This window comes from Acanthochromis polyacanthus, chromosome 15, assembly GCF_021347895.1.
Source record: "Acanthochromis polyacanthus isolate Apoly-LR-REF ecotype Palm Island chromosome 15, KAUST_Apoly_ChrSc, whole genome shotgun sequence".
Lineage (NCBI taxonomy): Eukaryota > Metazoa > Chordata > Actinopteri > Pomacentridae > Acanthochromis > Acanthochromis polyacanthus.
The window spans coordinates 22,470,459-22,482,561 of record NC_067127.1 but is presented as its reverse complement, the minus strand read 5'-3'; the positions used below and the strand labels follow the sequence as shown (position 1 = coordinate 22,482,561).

The window sequence follows — 12,103 nt, the reverse complement described above, 5'->3', positions numbered from 1 at the left end:
AAGAGGACAGCTTTTACTGCATGTAGCTTTAAGTACGTTCATAAGTTGATTCCTCCCTCTTAGATGGTGTGTAATTTATAGCAATTACAGTTTGTATAAAATAATTTGGTAAAGATCAATTTAAAAATGTCTAGATGTTGCACAGTAACAGTTTGTAGTTTCTGACAACACAGTATGAAGTGTGATATGTACAGCATAGTTAAACTATGAAGAATATGAAGTCAGTTGGTTGCCTCATAGCACTGTGCTATACGGAGAGCGTGCCAGAAAGTTTCTAACTCGGAAATGGAAATTTAATTTACTCCACTGTCAAAATGTCACAGCAGCGCTCATTTTCTGCCAGTCGTCACCGCTGAAACAGCATTACAGAGCAAATTTCCATGTAAATAGACCACTGAAGCTTCTCTTTAGAGGCAGTTTTAATAGTTGCTGCCAGTAACCATACCCAAAGCTGGGAGCTATTCAGTTTGTCTTGCCTGAGTGCACGTTTGTTTACTCCGGAGCCAGCATAGATTCTGTGGTGATCTGAGTAAATATTTCCCTTCAGCCTGACAAGGAACAGAAGGGTGCTCACTTGTTACACAGCCTGGCTTCTGGCTGATTGACCAGCAGCAGTTTAGAGAAGCAGCTGCCTCAATTATCCTGACACGTCAGAGTGACGAGGGCTTCAATTGTTCCCAAAAGCAATGACTCATGTAGTGAAAACATGCCATACAGAGCCATGCTTATTTGGCTAGAACCTGCTCACTTTTCAGTTTCTTTCTGTTTTTACACCTTCCACACCTTTTTGAGTGACCCACTGTCATCATGCTCTGTTTTTGAAACAAAGAACAGACTTGTGACAAAATTCAAAAAGAATAATGTTGGTTTTATGCATTTTTTTTTATTATTATTTTTTCCCTGCCAGATGTGAAGAACTGGGAAAGTTAATAGTGCTCACTTGCCGCTTGGTTGCCCATCAGCCACTGGGCTACTGCCATTCTAACTGCACAGAGAGGAAAGTTTCAGTTTGAGACAGAAGTTGGACTTAAACGAATGTTAGCCTGCAGGAGGCTGGGCCCTGCTGGTAAACGGGTTCATGTATATTTATAGCCACCAAGGCTGTGCTGTCAATCACTTTGGTGATGTGAGCAGCAGGTTTCAGGTCGGCTTCTTTAGACGCTTTCTCATCCTCAAGTGTATGTTTTTGTATCTCTCTGAGAGCTGATTATTGGCACTTGGCTGGTTGCTAGGTATTTATGAATATGTCTGTCACCCTCTTTTGTATTTAAGGTCGTGTTAATTAGCTCACAGTTCCCAGTAGGACTGTTAATTAGTGCTACATTAAGTTGTACATGCAGGGGAAAAAACATTTAGTAGAGCAGTGCAACAGAGAACAATTGCATTTAATTATTTATATAGTAAGTGATGATTCACAAGTCATTAAAATATCACACCTCTTGGCTCGCACATTTGGAAGAATTCAAAGACCTTTATTAACATGTCCTTAAGATGACTTATGATAAAATAAGCAGTTAACGACATTGCAGAGCATTTCCACCTTGAAACTGCCGAGTGCCGGTGATGGTCTCAGAAACTCTAATGCAGCTCTGAGGGCTTATATACATGACAAACACTAAGGAACCAATCCTGTCAACTGATAGAGTGGAGCTTTCTCTGTTATTGCTTTTAAGAATCAGATTCTGATTCAAACATGTATGGCCGGATTATGGCAATTTAACAGTTTGCCATTGTGTAGCAGAGAATGGTTTAACAGTGTTTGAGCAGTTGTAGGTGGTGCAGAGCTGCAGCAAATGGGGAGAGATGGATCAAGAGAACAGCAGGGATTTATACATTTGCACATTCTAGAGAAAGCAACAGTTTTGAGTTGCATCGAAGACATTTTAAGGCTGTTGACTATTTTTGTGGGGGAAAAAACTAAATATTTACCCTTGACACACAAAGATGACTTTGTGACCAGAGAAGACTTTCAAAAATGCATTTCTTCGAGGCAGTTTGTGACACTAGAATGAAATGTGCAAAGTGAATACTTGTCAGACAAATGTACTTAAATATTATAGGCTTTGATTGGTGATTTTGTTAGTATTTTGTAGTTTTCTTTAAAAAACGATCTGACCTTTTAAACATCGGTTAATTAAAAGTCTTCCCGTGTTTAAATTGGCATATTTTAGGGCATTTACTATTAAATAGTGAATGTATTCATGATGAATCAATGTTTCTTTGTCATATTTTTTATTTACCTGAATATCATTCAGGTCTTGATGATCCACCACAGATTGTCTCATGACTTAAACTTAAATTTGGCAACTTCCGTTTATGTCACAGGTCTGTATTTTCTCGTACATGTGGATTGAAGCTGTAAAGAACTTCATTTATTTGCATTTCCAGTGCTTGTGTCAGGTGAAGAACACCTTTATCCCTAATGCATCAGTATATAGCAAATGAGGAAATACGAAAAGAAATGGTAATTCAGTGAAACTGAGGTGAAGCCATATCTGACTTGTTGCTTGGCAACATGCTAAAAGGAAATCTGTACTGTGGCTGTATCACAATAAATCTCTGCTAAGGTTACACTACATATTCATATACCCTTTTTCTCCTTCTCTTTGCACAGTTTCAGACACCAGATTTGGAACGGAATCATCGTTGATTATGAAGTCTGTTAAAATTGGGTATATAATGCAAATGCATGAGGTTAGCATCTCGCTCACATGCTCTGGCTTTGAGACGCATTATGAATTGAGCCTCTGTTTCACAGAGCAGTGTTAGAATTCATGATTCAGACTCGTTGCATCAGTGTTTTCTCACACTGTCCCACATAATTATGGTGACTTTGTGGTTAGTTATTTTTGGCAAGCTCTTTTTAAAAAGCCAGTTATAAAAATGACTTGTGGTCCAGAAGGTAAAGTGTTTACCCTCCAGTTCCTGATGCCCACTCCAGAGTTTGTGTTCTTTTGTCATGTGTTCCAGTGCTGAAGTGGTTTTGGCAAACACCAGTAGAGTGTTTAGATGGATATGCCAGTGGTTAGAAGGGGAACTTCCTTTTTACTGTGACTGTGCTACTGGGTGATGGTGCCTTAAGAGAAGGATACATTGAGGCATATGTTACCATCACTCTTCATTTATTGGGACCTTTATATAAGCAACCAGAGGCTTGTTACCTATGATTTAGTTGTATATAGCTTTCTTCAGTTTCACTTCAGTTTTAATGACAGGCTGTAAGGATGCATCAGAGGAGTTTTAGCCTCAGGATGTTTTGTCAATTACTTCAGATGAGGTAGCTTCAATTTTAAATTAGTATTTTTTTGCCAGCACCCACACAGACAAACCTTTTTGCACATTTTTGCAATGCTTGCAGTGCCTTATTAATTTATCTGCCATTGCCATTTACTGTGGCAGGTAACCAACCGTACTTTTTAGATTTTTTCATTTCCCTCTAGCAGCTGAAAGTATCTGGACAGAAGGAGGAGCAGTGGTTGGTAATATGCACAGTGCCTGTTGAGTTTACCTCAGAGAGCGTTCCACCACAGGGAAAAGTGTCTTTTTTCCTAATCCCATTAGCAAGTGTCAGACAGAGGTGGCGAGGGAGCCGTGCAAGGATGTTGGATCTGTCTAGGAGAGAGGAGTGAGAGTGAAACTGGGTCACGGGAGGAGCTCATCAAAGGCTGACGGAGCAGAGGGGAGATGAGTGGAGTGACGCCGCCGCTCCGCTGATGAATTCATGAAATTGCAGCTGTCCTTCAGTGCTTGCCTGTGACCTAAACATCACATTGAAACATCATTAGAACTCGGGTCTGTGATGGTGACATTTCTAGACGAGAAAGGACAGGATGTACCTCAGACGCGAGCCTTTCCAGCAGAGCAACACATGCAAACATTGGGTGGTGATTTGCTCATTTGCATCTCTGGCTCTGCGTGATGTCAGACTAGGGTCAAACTGCATTTGCAAACTATTTGGGTTTGCTGTGTAGACTTTTACCACATCATGACTGTTTCATTAGGGTCCAGTTTAAATTTCCTTTTTTTTTTGTTTTGACATGCATTGCCGAGCAAACAGGATATATATCAGATTTCACAAATATTCACCAATCAGGCATATCATTATCAACCCCTGCCTAGTATTGTGATGCTGCTAAAACTCCTCTGATACATTGGGGCATGAACACAGGACCTCTGGAGCTATTCTGTGGGTCCTGTGGGTTGCAGGGTGGGACCTACCTAGATCCGGCTTATCCCGGTACATCCCACAGATGCTTATTAAGATCTGGTTCTGGGGAGTGTGGAACCTGGGTGAACACCGTAGCTCTGAGGAGTTTTTGCAGTGTGTCGGGTGCATTGCTCTGCTGACAGTGACAGCTGGCATCAAGGTCTGCTGTTGCACCGGAGGGTGTCTGGTTTGGGGGGTTGCTTGACCTGCGATGTTTAGGTGGGTGGTACATGCCGAATATCCTCATTAATGTCAGGATTTAAGATTTCCCAGCAGAACTCTGCATTCAACAAAATGATCATTGTCATTCACTTCATCTGTCAGTGGTTATAATGTTGTGCCTGATTGGTGTAAGTTCCACAAAGGTCACAAAGGGCTTTACTGTATCTTGTTTTCTTCTTGTTGAATAACACGTGTATCACTTCTGAATGCAGAACAGTGAATCTCTATTAGCTGACATTGTATTTGTAATGTCTGACGACTTGAGATCCTAGCTGCAGGATACACTGAGCGTTAGTGCACTTCAGAGTGAACGGGAGAAGAACAGCTTTGTCTGTTTTGCTGCATCATTGCTGCAGTGTTTCTTTCCCATTTTTTATTCCAGTCCTGCTCTCTTTACTATGGTTATTAAGACACAATGCCACCCTGTATTTTGGGTTTGCATGCTGTGCAGACAGCCAATTGCTGTACCATCTTTAGCTAAAAAACTTAAAGCACAGATGTGTCTTCCCTTTTGAATATCATTTGAGTGGCTGGGCTTCACAAGTTGTGGTATTTGCAGCAGCTTTAATTAGCCCTCTGAATAATAGCAATTCCAAAGCTTGGTGACAACGCTGGGAAGATGGCTCTCAATTTGGGTGATGGAGCTAAATCTGTGGACAGATGGAGACAGGGAGCACTGTCAGGAAGCTGCCACAGTACTTATTTGCTCAGGGTTGCTGCTGAGGACACTGCATTTCTACAGGCTTGACAGTCATTACTTATTTCTCGCTCCCAGGGTGGGACCCCTACCTGCCACCAGATCAGATAGGGGGTGATTCAGAGCTGCAGATCAACTTTTCTATTAACCCAGGTTTTGATTGTTTTCACTGACTTATGGCACAGGAAAGGTCACAGCTGGTAGCACTTATACCTTCAAAGAACGGGCAGCTATATGCTGTTCTGTCTGTACTCCCCCCAGCACCTGCTGCAGAGCCAAAGCCAGCCTATCATGCTAATTTGGCTGGCAGTATAACTCAGAGGACAGCGTGTCCTTGCTGCTCCATCTTTACTGACACTCAGCCTAGAGAGAAAGAGAGAGTAAACAAGCCATTTGGAAAGGTGTGCCGACGTGCGTGCCCACTACTGAGGAATTGCAGTTGCACTTTTCCCCTTTCTCCTTTACTTTCCCTCCCTCCCTCCCTCTGTTTTAATTATCTTAATTATGGAATCTGCTGCCAGCAGCTGAAATGAATTGCTCAGTTGTCCATCCTGCCAGGGGCCATTAAGGGCGACCCGGTTCACTCTGGCTGCGATGGCGTAATGCTTAGGCAGGGAGAAAGCGGAAGAGATTCCAGTGCTGTCATCAAAATATGCCATATTACTGCTCTCAAGCATTGTGAGATCAGTCTGGGCGTCAAACACAGGTGCAGTAAAAGGGGTTTTGGAAAGCATCTAAGGCTGGCGGTAGTCAAGAAAGAGCTGCTGTATTATCGACAGCTTTAGAAATAACTTGCAAGATTTCTGTTGTGAGTTTACGTAGCTTTAAAAGTGACAAATGTCCTTGCTTGCTTTAGGTTCTTTCCTCAACAAGTGGGCCAGAGCAGTACAGTCTAAAGAAAAAGACCTTTGGAATGGCATGCTTAAAATGCTATGCAGAACTCAAAGCCTTCTAGAGTGAGTTTTGGTACGCTGCAAACACTGGCTGAATTGTACACAACTTGTGGCAAGTACTTATGGGTAACAGCCTCATAGTGGACACACTGTACAAACAGTTTAATAAAGTCCGTCTTATGTTCAAACCTAAAGAACTCATAACCCCAAAATAACCCATTTAAACCCAGAGTTAGTTTAGAAATCTGTGGCTGTTTATACACATAATGTGTAGGCTAATGTCTGTGTTAGTTAGAGATGTTCCAGTTGGATGTCAATGCTTTGGCTTTTTCTGAAGGCTCATGAAAATGTATGTGCTCAGGTGTTTGCATTAAATCTGTCCACGTCTTAAATGATGGCTCAGTAGCCCTGGAAATAATCCCCCTGCCATCAGCCTGTAACCAACTGCAGCAGTTGTCCTTAACTTTAAGTGATGGAGGCTTTCTGTGCTACAAGGTCGATCTGTTTTGTACTTGCTGTACACCAGCCTTGCAGTATACATGAATAGGATAATATATTTATCAATCTGCTGCTGACAGGGCCGGAGGGAAAAGTGTTCTTGAACCAAGTCCTGCTTTCACAATGACCAGTGACTCAGCACTGTTTTAATACGGCTAAATGGCCTCACTTCCAAACCAGACTAGAGCGGTTTCAAAATGACTTTTTTCAGAATGTGATTACAAATGTCAGCCTTCTCAGAAAGTGTGCAAAAATAACCTTTAAACCCAATTTCAATAAAACAAACAAATGTATGATTTCATTGTGCAAGCTAAACAGATACTGTAAGATTGTGAGATATAATATTTACACACGTGGACAAAATTGTTGGTACCCCTCAGTTAAAGAACGAAAAACCCACAATTCTCACTGAAATCACTTGAAACTCACAAAAGTAACAATAAATAAAAATTTATTGAAAATTAAATAATCAAAATCAGCCATCACTTTTGAATTGTTGATTAACATAATTATTTAAAAAAACAAACTAATGAAATAGGGCTGGACAAAAATGATGGTACCCATAACTTAATATTTTGTTGCACAACCTTTTGAGGCAATCACTGCAATTAAACGATTTCTGTATTTGTCAATGAGCGTTCTGCAGCTGTCAACAGGTATTTTGGCCCACTCCTCATGAGCAAACAGCTCCAGTTGTCTCAGGTTTGATGTGTGTCTTCTCCAAATGGCATGTTTCAGCTCCTTCCACATATGTTCAATGGGATTCAGATCTGGGCTCATAGAAGGCCACTTTAGAATAGTCCAACGCTTTTCTCTCAGCCATTCTTGGGTGTTTTTGGCTGTGTGTTTTGGATGGTTGTCCTGTTGGAAGACCCATGACCTGCGACTGAGACCAAGCTTTCTGACACTAGGCAGCACATTTCTCTCCAGAATGCCTTGATAGTCTTCAGATTTCATCGTACCTTGCACACTTTCAAGACACCCTGTGCCAGATGCAGCAAAGCAGCCCCAAAACATTACTGAGCCTCCTCCATGTTTCACCGTAGGGACAGTGTTCTTTTCTTCGTATGCTTGGTTTTTGAGTCGATGAACATAGAGTTGATGTGCCTTACCAAAAAGCTCCAGTTTGGTCTCATCTGTCCAAAGGACATTCTCCCAGAAGCTTTGTGGCTTGTCAACATGCATTTTTGCAAATTCCAGTCTCGCTTTTTTATGAGTTTTTTTCAGCAGTGGTGTCCTCCTTGGTCGTCTCCCATGGAGTCCACTTTGGCTCAAACAACGACGAATGGTGCGATCTGACACTGATGTACCTTGGCCTTGGAGTTCACCTTTAATTTCTTTGGAGGTTGCTCTGGGCTCTTTGGATACAATTCGAACGATCCGTCTCTTCAATTTGTCATCAATTTTCCTCTTGCGGCCACGTCCAGGGAGGTTGGCTACTGTCCCGTGGGTCTTGAACTTCTGAATAATATGAGCCACTGTTGTCACAGGAACTTCAAGCTGTTTAGAGATGGTCTTATAGCCTTTACCTTTAAGATGTTTGTCTATCATTTTTTTTCGGATGTCCTGGGACAATTCTCTCCTTCGCTTTCTGTTGTCCATGTTCAGTGTGGTACACACCTTTTCACCAAACAGCAGGGTGACTACTTGTCTCCCTTTAAATAGGCAGACTGACTGATTATGAGTTTGGAAACACCTGTGATGTCAATTAAATGACACACCTGAGTTAATCATGTCACTCTGGTCAAATAGTTTTCAATCTTTTATAGAGGTACCATCATTTTTGTCCAGGCCTGTTTCATTAGTTTGTTTTTTTAAATAATTATGTTAATCAACAATTCAAAAGTAATGGCTGTTTTTGATTATTTAATTTTCAATAAATTTTTATTTATTGTTACTTTTGTGAGTTTCAAGTGATTTCAGTGAGAATTGTGGGTTTTTCCTTCTTTAACTGAGGGGTACCAACAATTTTGTCCACGTGTGTAAATCCTGGTTGATATATTTGCTGTTGTTTTTCCAAACTTACAGTTAAGCAAATAATTGTTCATACTCATGCGAAATTTGGATTTTCAGTTATTTTTTTTGTTTGTTTGACCGATAGATTTCTTCTGGCTGGAAAGAGCATAGAGAAGTGATAGAAAAGATGTTAATATGTACTATGTTCTATAGGATCCTATTGCACTATGAGTTAAGAAAAATGATGCTGTAGTTTTCTAGTTATTCGTCAATTGCAAGTCATGGTTACAGCCAAAAACTTTAGAGAACTTTCATTTAAGTTCATTTATCCAGGTGTTTTCAAGTGAAAGTGGCTACAGTGCAAACCATAATCAAAGAGTACAAGGAGTTCCACACTGAAAAATCTCAAAGGGCTGGTAGGAAGCCAAAAGTCACCCCTGCACTGGCAAGAAAATTAGAGAGGGAGAGAAAGAGAGAGACTGTATATTCATCTTCTTGGGGAAATTCAAAGTATCCAATAGCTAAAACGTGTTACATACAGATAGATTAAGAAACTATGGACAGAAGAACTTGCAATTGTTGTGCCAATTGTGCTGGTTGAAGAAACAGTATTATGGTGCCTAAAATCAATCAATCAAAATTTATTTCTGTAGCCCAACAGGGTGACCAAAGTGCTTCACAGTGAAAAACAAGAGAATATCTTAAGAACAATACAGTAACTTAAAACAGGACAACCATGGTGGTGTTTACAGAAATGTGCACAAAAAATACAAAAAAAATACTCCACTTCTCCAAGACAGGAACACTAAATACTAATCTTGGCAAAGAAGATTTTGGTTAATGGTGTAGTCAACATAGATGAAAACAGAGTTGTTGGGACACAGGGACATGGATTTTGATTGCTGAAGGAAATGACAAGCATTCCAACACAACAAGGTTGGAAATACTGGTGGGAATTTGAAGTTCTGGAGGTGTTTTTCATACAATGCTACATTCAAGCAGATAAAACGTGGCTGTGGCCATCGCTGGACCTTCAACAAGACAGCAATCTGAAACATACTGCTAAAGTAGTCAAAAAAGTCAGAGTCCAGAGTTGAAACCATCAAAAATCTGAGTGATGGCAAAAAGGGCTTTCAACCTAAAACACTTGGAGAGTGCCACAAAGACATGTGATCCAAAATCCCAGTGAAGGAAGGTTGTTAGCAATTATAACAACCGTTTGATTGTTGAGGTGACAGTTAAAGGCCTTGCCACTGATCATAATTTTGGACCTGACATTTTTAATTTTTTATTTTTTTTTTTACAAGAAATATTCACAATTTATAATTAAAACGTCTAACAGTCAGTTATCTGTTGTCAGTCTTCATGTAATTTTCTGTAAGAACATATTGGTTATAGAGATTAGGTAGGAATACATTTGACCTTAACTGTAATCATAAATTAGCAAAAATCAAATTTGAAGCCATTAGTTATTATTTATTCCAAATCCTGTTGACTTTTGAATTTCTTTACATGTCAAAGTGGTTTAAAATCCTTTTCATAACCTAAAATAACAGTGTTTCTCTGTGCTAAGCTTTTGTTGAAAACATGACCAGCTTCACAAGCTAACATTATTAGCGGGGCTTCATGCCACTCTGCATAAGCTCTTCTCCGACTATAACATCTAGCGTGGAGGTCGGTTATCTCTTTTGCCTTACTGTGACCAAATGAGCATAGCTCCTTTTTTTTTTTTTTTTGGAGACTAAAGGAAGTTCACACTTCAGCAACTCCAGTAAAGCTACTTATCCAAGATGAGGTTATGTTTGTCCAACATGTTGATGCATCCTGTGAACTCTTTATTTTTGTTAGAAATTTTAACAATCTGTTTAAACATGTGAACAATACATGCAACCGGTCTTGCTTGTCTAAGGTTGTCAGCTCAGCAGCCGGCACTACAATGAAGTAAGAGTCTGATCTACTGCTTTGTAGCTACATTTCTGTGACTAATTAGCTCTAGCATGCAATGCAAGAACAGCCAGTTGGCTTAAAATGTTATGAAATCAGAAAGAGGTGGTGCTTTCAACAGGTAGTGAAACTAACATTAAATGATATTTCAGGAACTAAAACTGACCGTCGTCTGTTAGAAATGGGAGGCTTGAAGTGATTTAACAGTACCTTAGCAGATGGTGCTTAATGCTGGCTCAGTTACACAAACACGCTGTCTGTGAAATGCATAAACACTGTTCTGTGTTAGTATACACACTTTGTCTAAATCAGGGATGTCATGATACAGGAAATGTGGTAGTTTATACCAGTACTGTTGCATTTCTTCAATTTCCTCCAGGCAAAACAATTAGCCATTGCAATTAATGTATTTAAACATAAAGGGTTTTACTTGAAATAAACATTGAATAGCGCTTTGAAGTGATAAGAACATGTTACTGTAATTTATTTTTTAAATCATCTTTTTGTGGTGGCATAATATTTGTAATTCCCAGCTACCTGATTATATTTGAAAATGTTGTCAAATATATAGCCAAGGTATAATACATTTACCAAAAACAAATGACGCAAAAACAGTTACTCTGAAAAGCTACACGTCTAGTGGCTCTCTGTGTACTGGTGTGCCTGTTTTTGCTGCTCAACATGCTCCTCATGCTGATGTTTTGTAAAGACCATTAGTAAAAACACAGTCTGCTACACACACACACAGCTACATGTTAACAGGCTGAAATATCATGTCAGTAGCCTGTTAATGTTGTTAGCAGCACCCAGTCTCAGTGTGAGCTGCTGCTATGTTTGCCTAAACAAGCTAAGTTAATCTCTGGGAATGTTGCATGGAGCGTTTTTCCAGCAGTGGCAGCTGTCGCAGTTCATAACCAGTAACAACAACATTTCAGGATGGTAGCATCGTGAAACATGTTGATAAAAAGGACCGAAACTCGGTTTGAATTCTGCGTTCAGATCTGTTTGTTTTTGGGCTGCTTAGTTTGAGATATTGGCTTTGTTTGCTGCTGATGTGACATCGATTGAATTCTGACTTTCAGTTTAGCTTGAGTTTAATTTAACGACGTGATTTTTGAGGTTTGTTGTTTCATAAGCCTCAGCAAACCTGTTGCTCCACCGGGAGTGGCTGATGCCAGTACTGTAAAAGCACATTCTCCAGTAGGTTACCTTTTGATAGTTGTTTTACTTTTGTTGCAATCTCATTTTCTGAATTTTGGTATTGATGTGGTAGAGAGGTATGTGTTTTCATGACATCTGTTGATATGCTTAAAAATGCTCACGATAGAAAGAAGAGTTGCAACAATCAATTAGTTGCCAACTATTACCTTTGTCACCGACCATTTCAATAATAGTCAATCAGTTTAAGAAGTTCTTTAAGAAATGAACATTTCCCTCATTCCAGCTTCTTTAACTTATAAATATATAAATAACTTTCACCTTGCAGCTAGAAGATACCCAGTTTGTGTCTTTGCCTTCCTGTGATCTTTCTGCATGTTTGCATGTTCTCCCTGAGCATGTGTAGGTTTTTTTCCATATTCTTCAGCTTCCTCCTACAGTCCAAAAACAGCCATCCATCCATCCTCTATACACCGCTTTATCCTCACTAGGGTCACGGGGGATGCTGGAGCCTATCCCAGCTGACTC

The 12,103-nt window shown here is 40.0% G+C and overlaps 1 protein-coding gene across 1 annotated transcript in view; it reads left to right on the top strand.

The window, feature by feature from the left end:
- marchf5 (membrane-associated ring finger (C3HC4) 5) overlaps positions 1-12,103 on the top strand; it is a 36,801-nt gene that overhangs the window by 15,316 nt on the left and 9,382 nt on the right. The window lies entirely within an intron of this gene.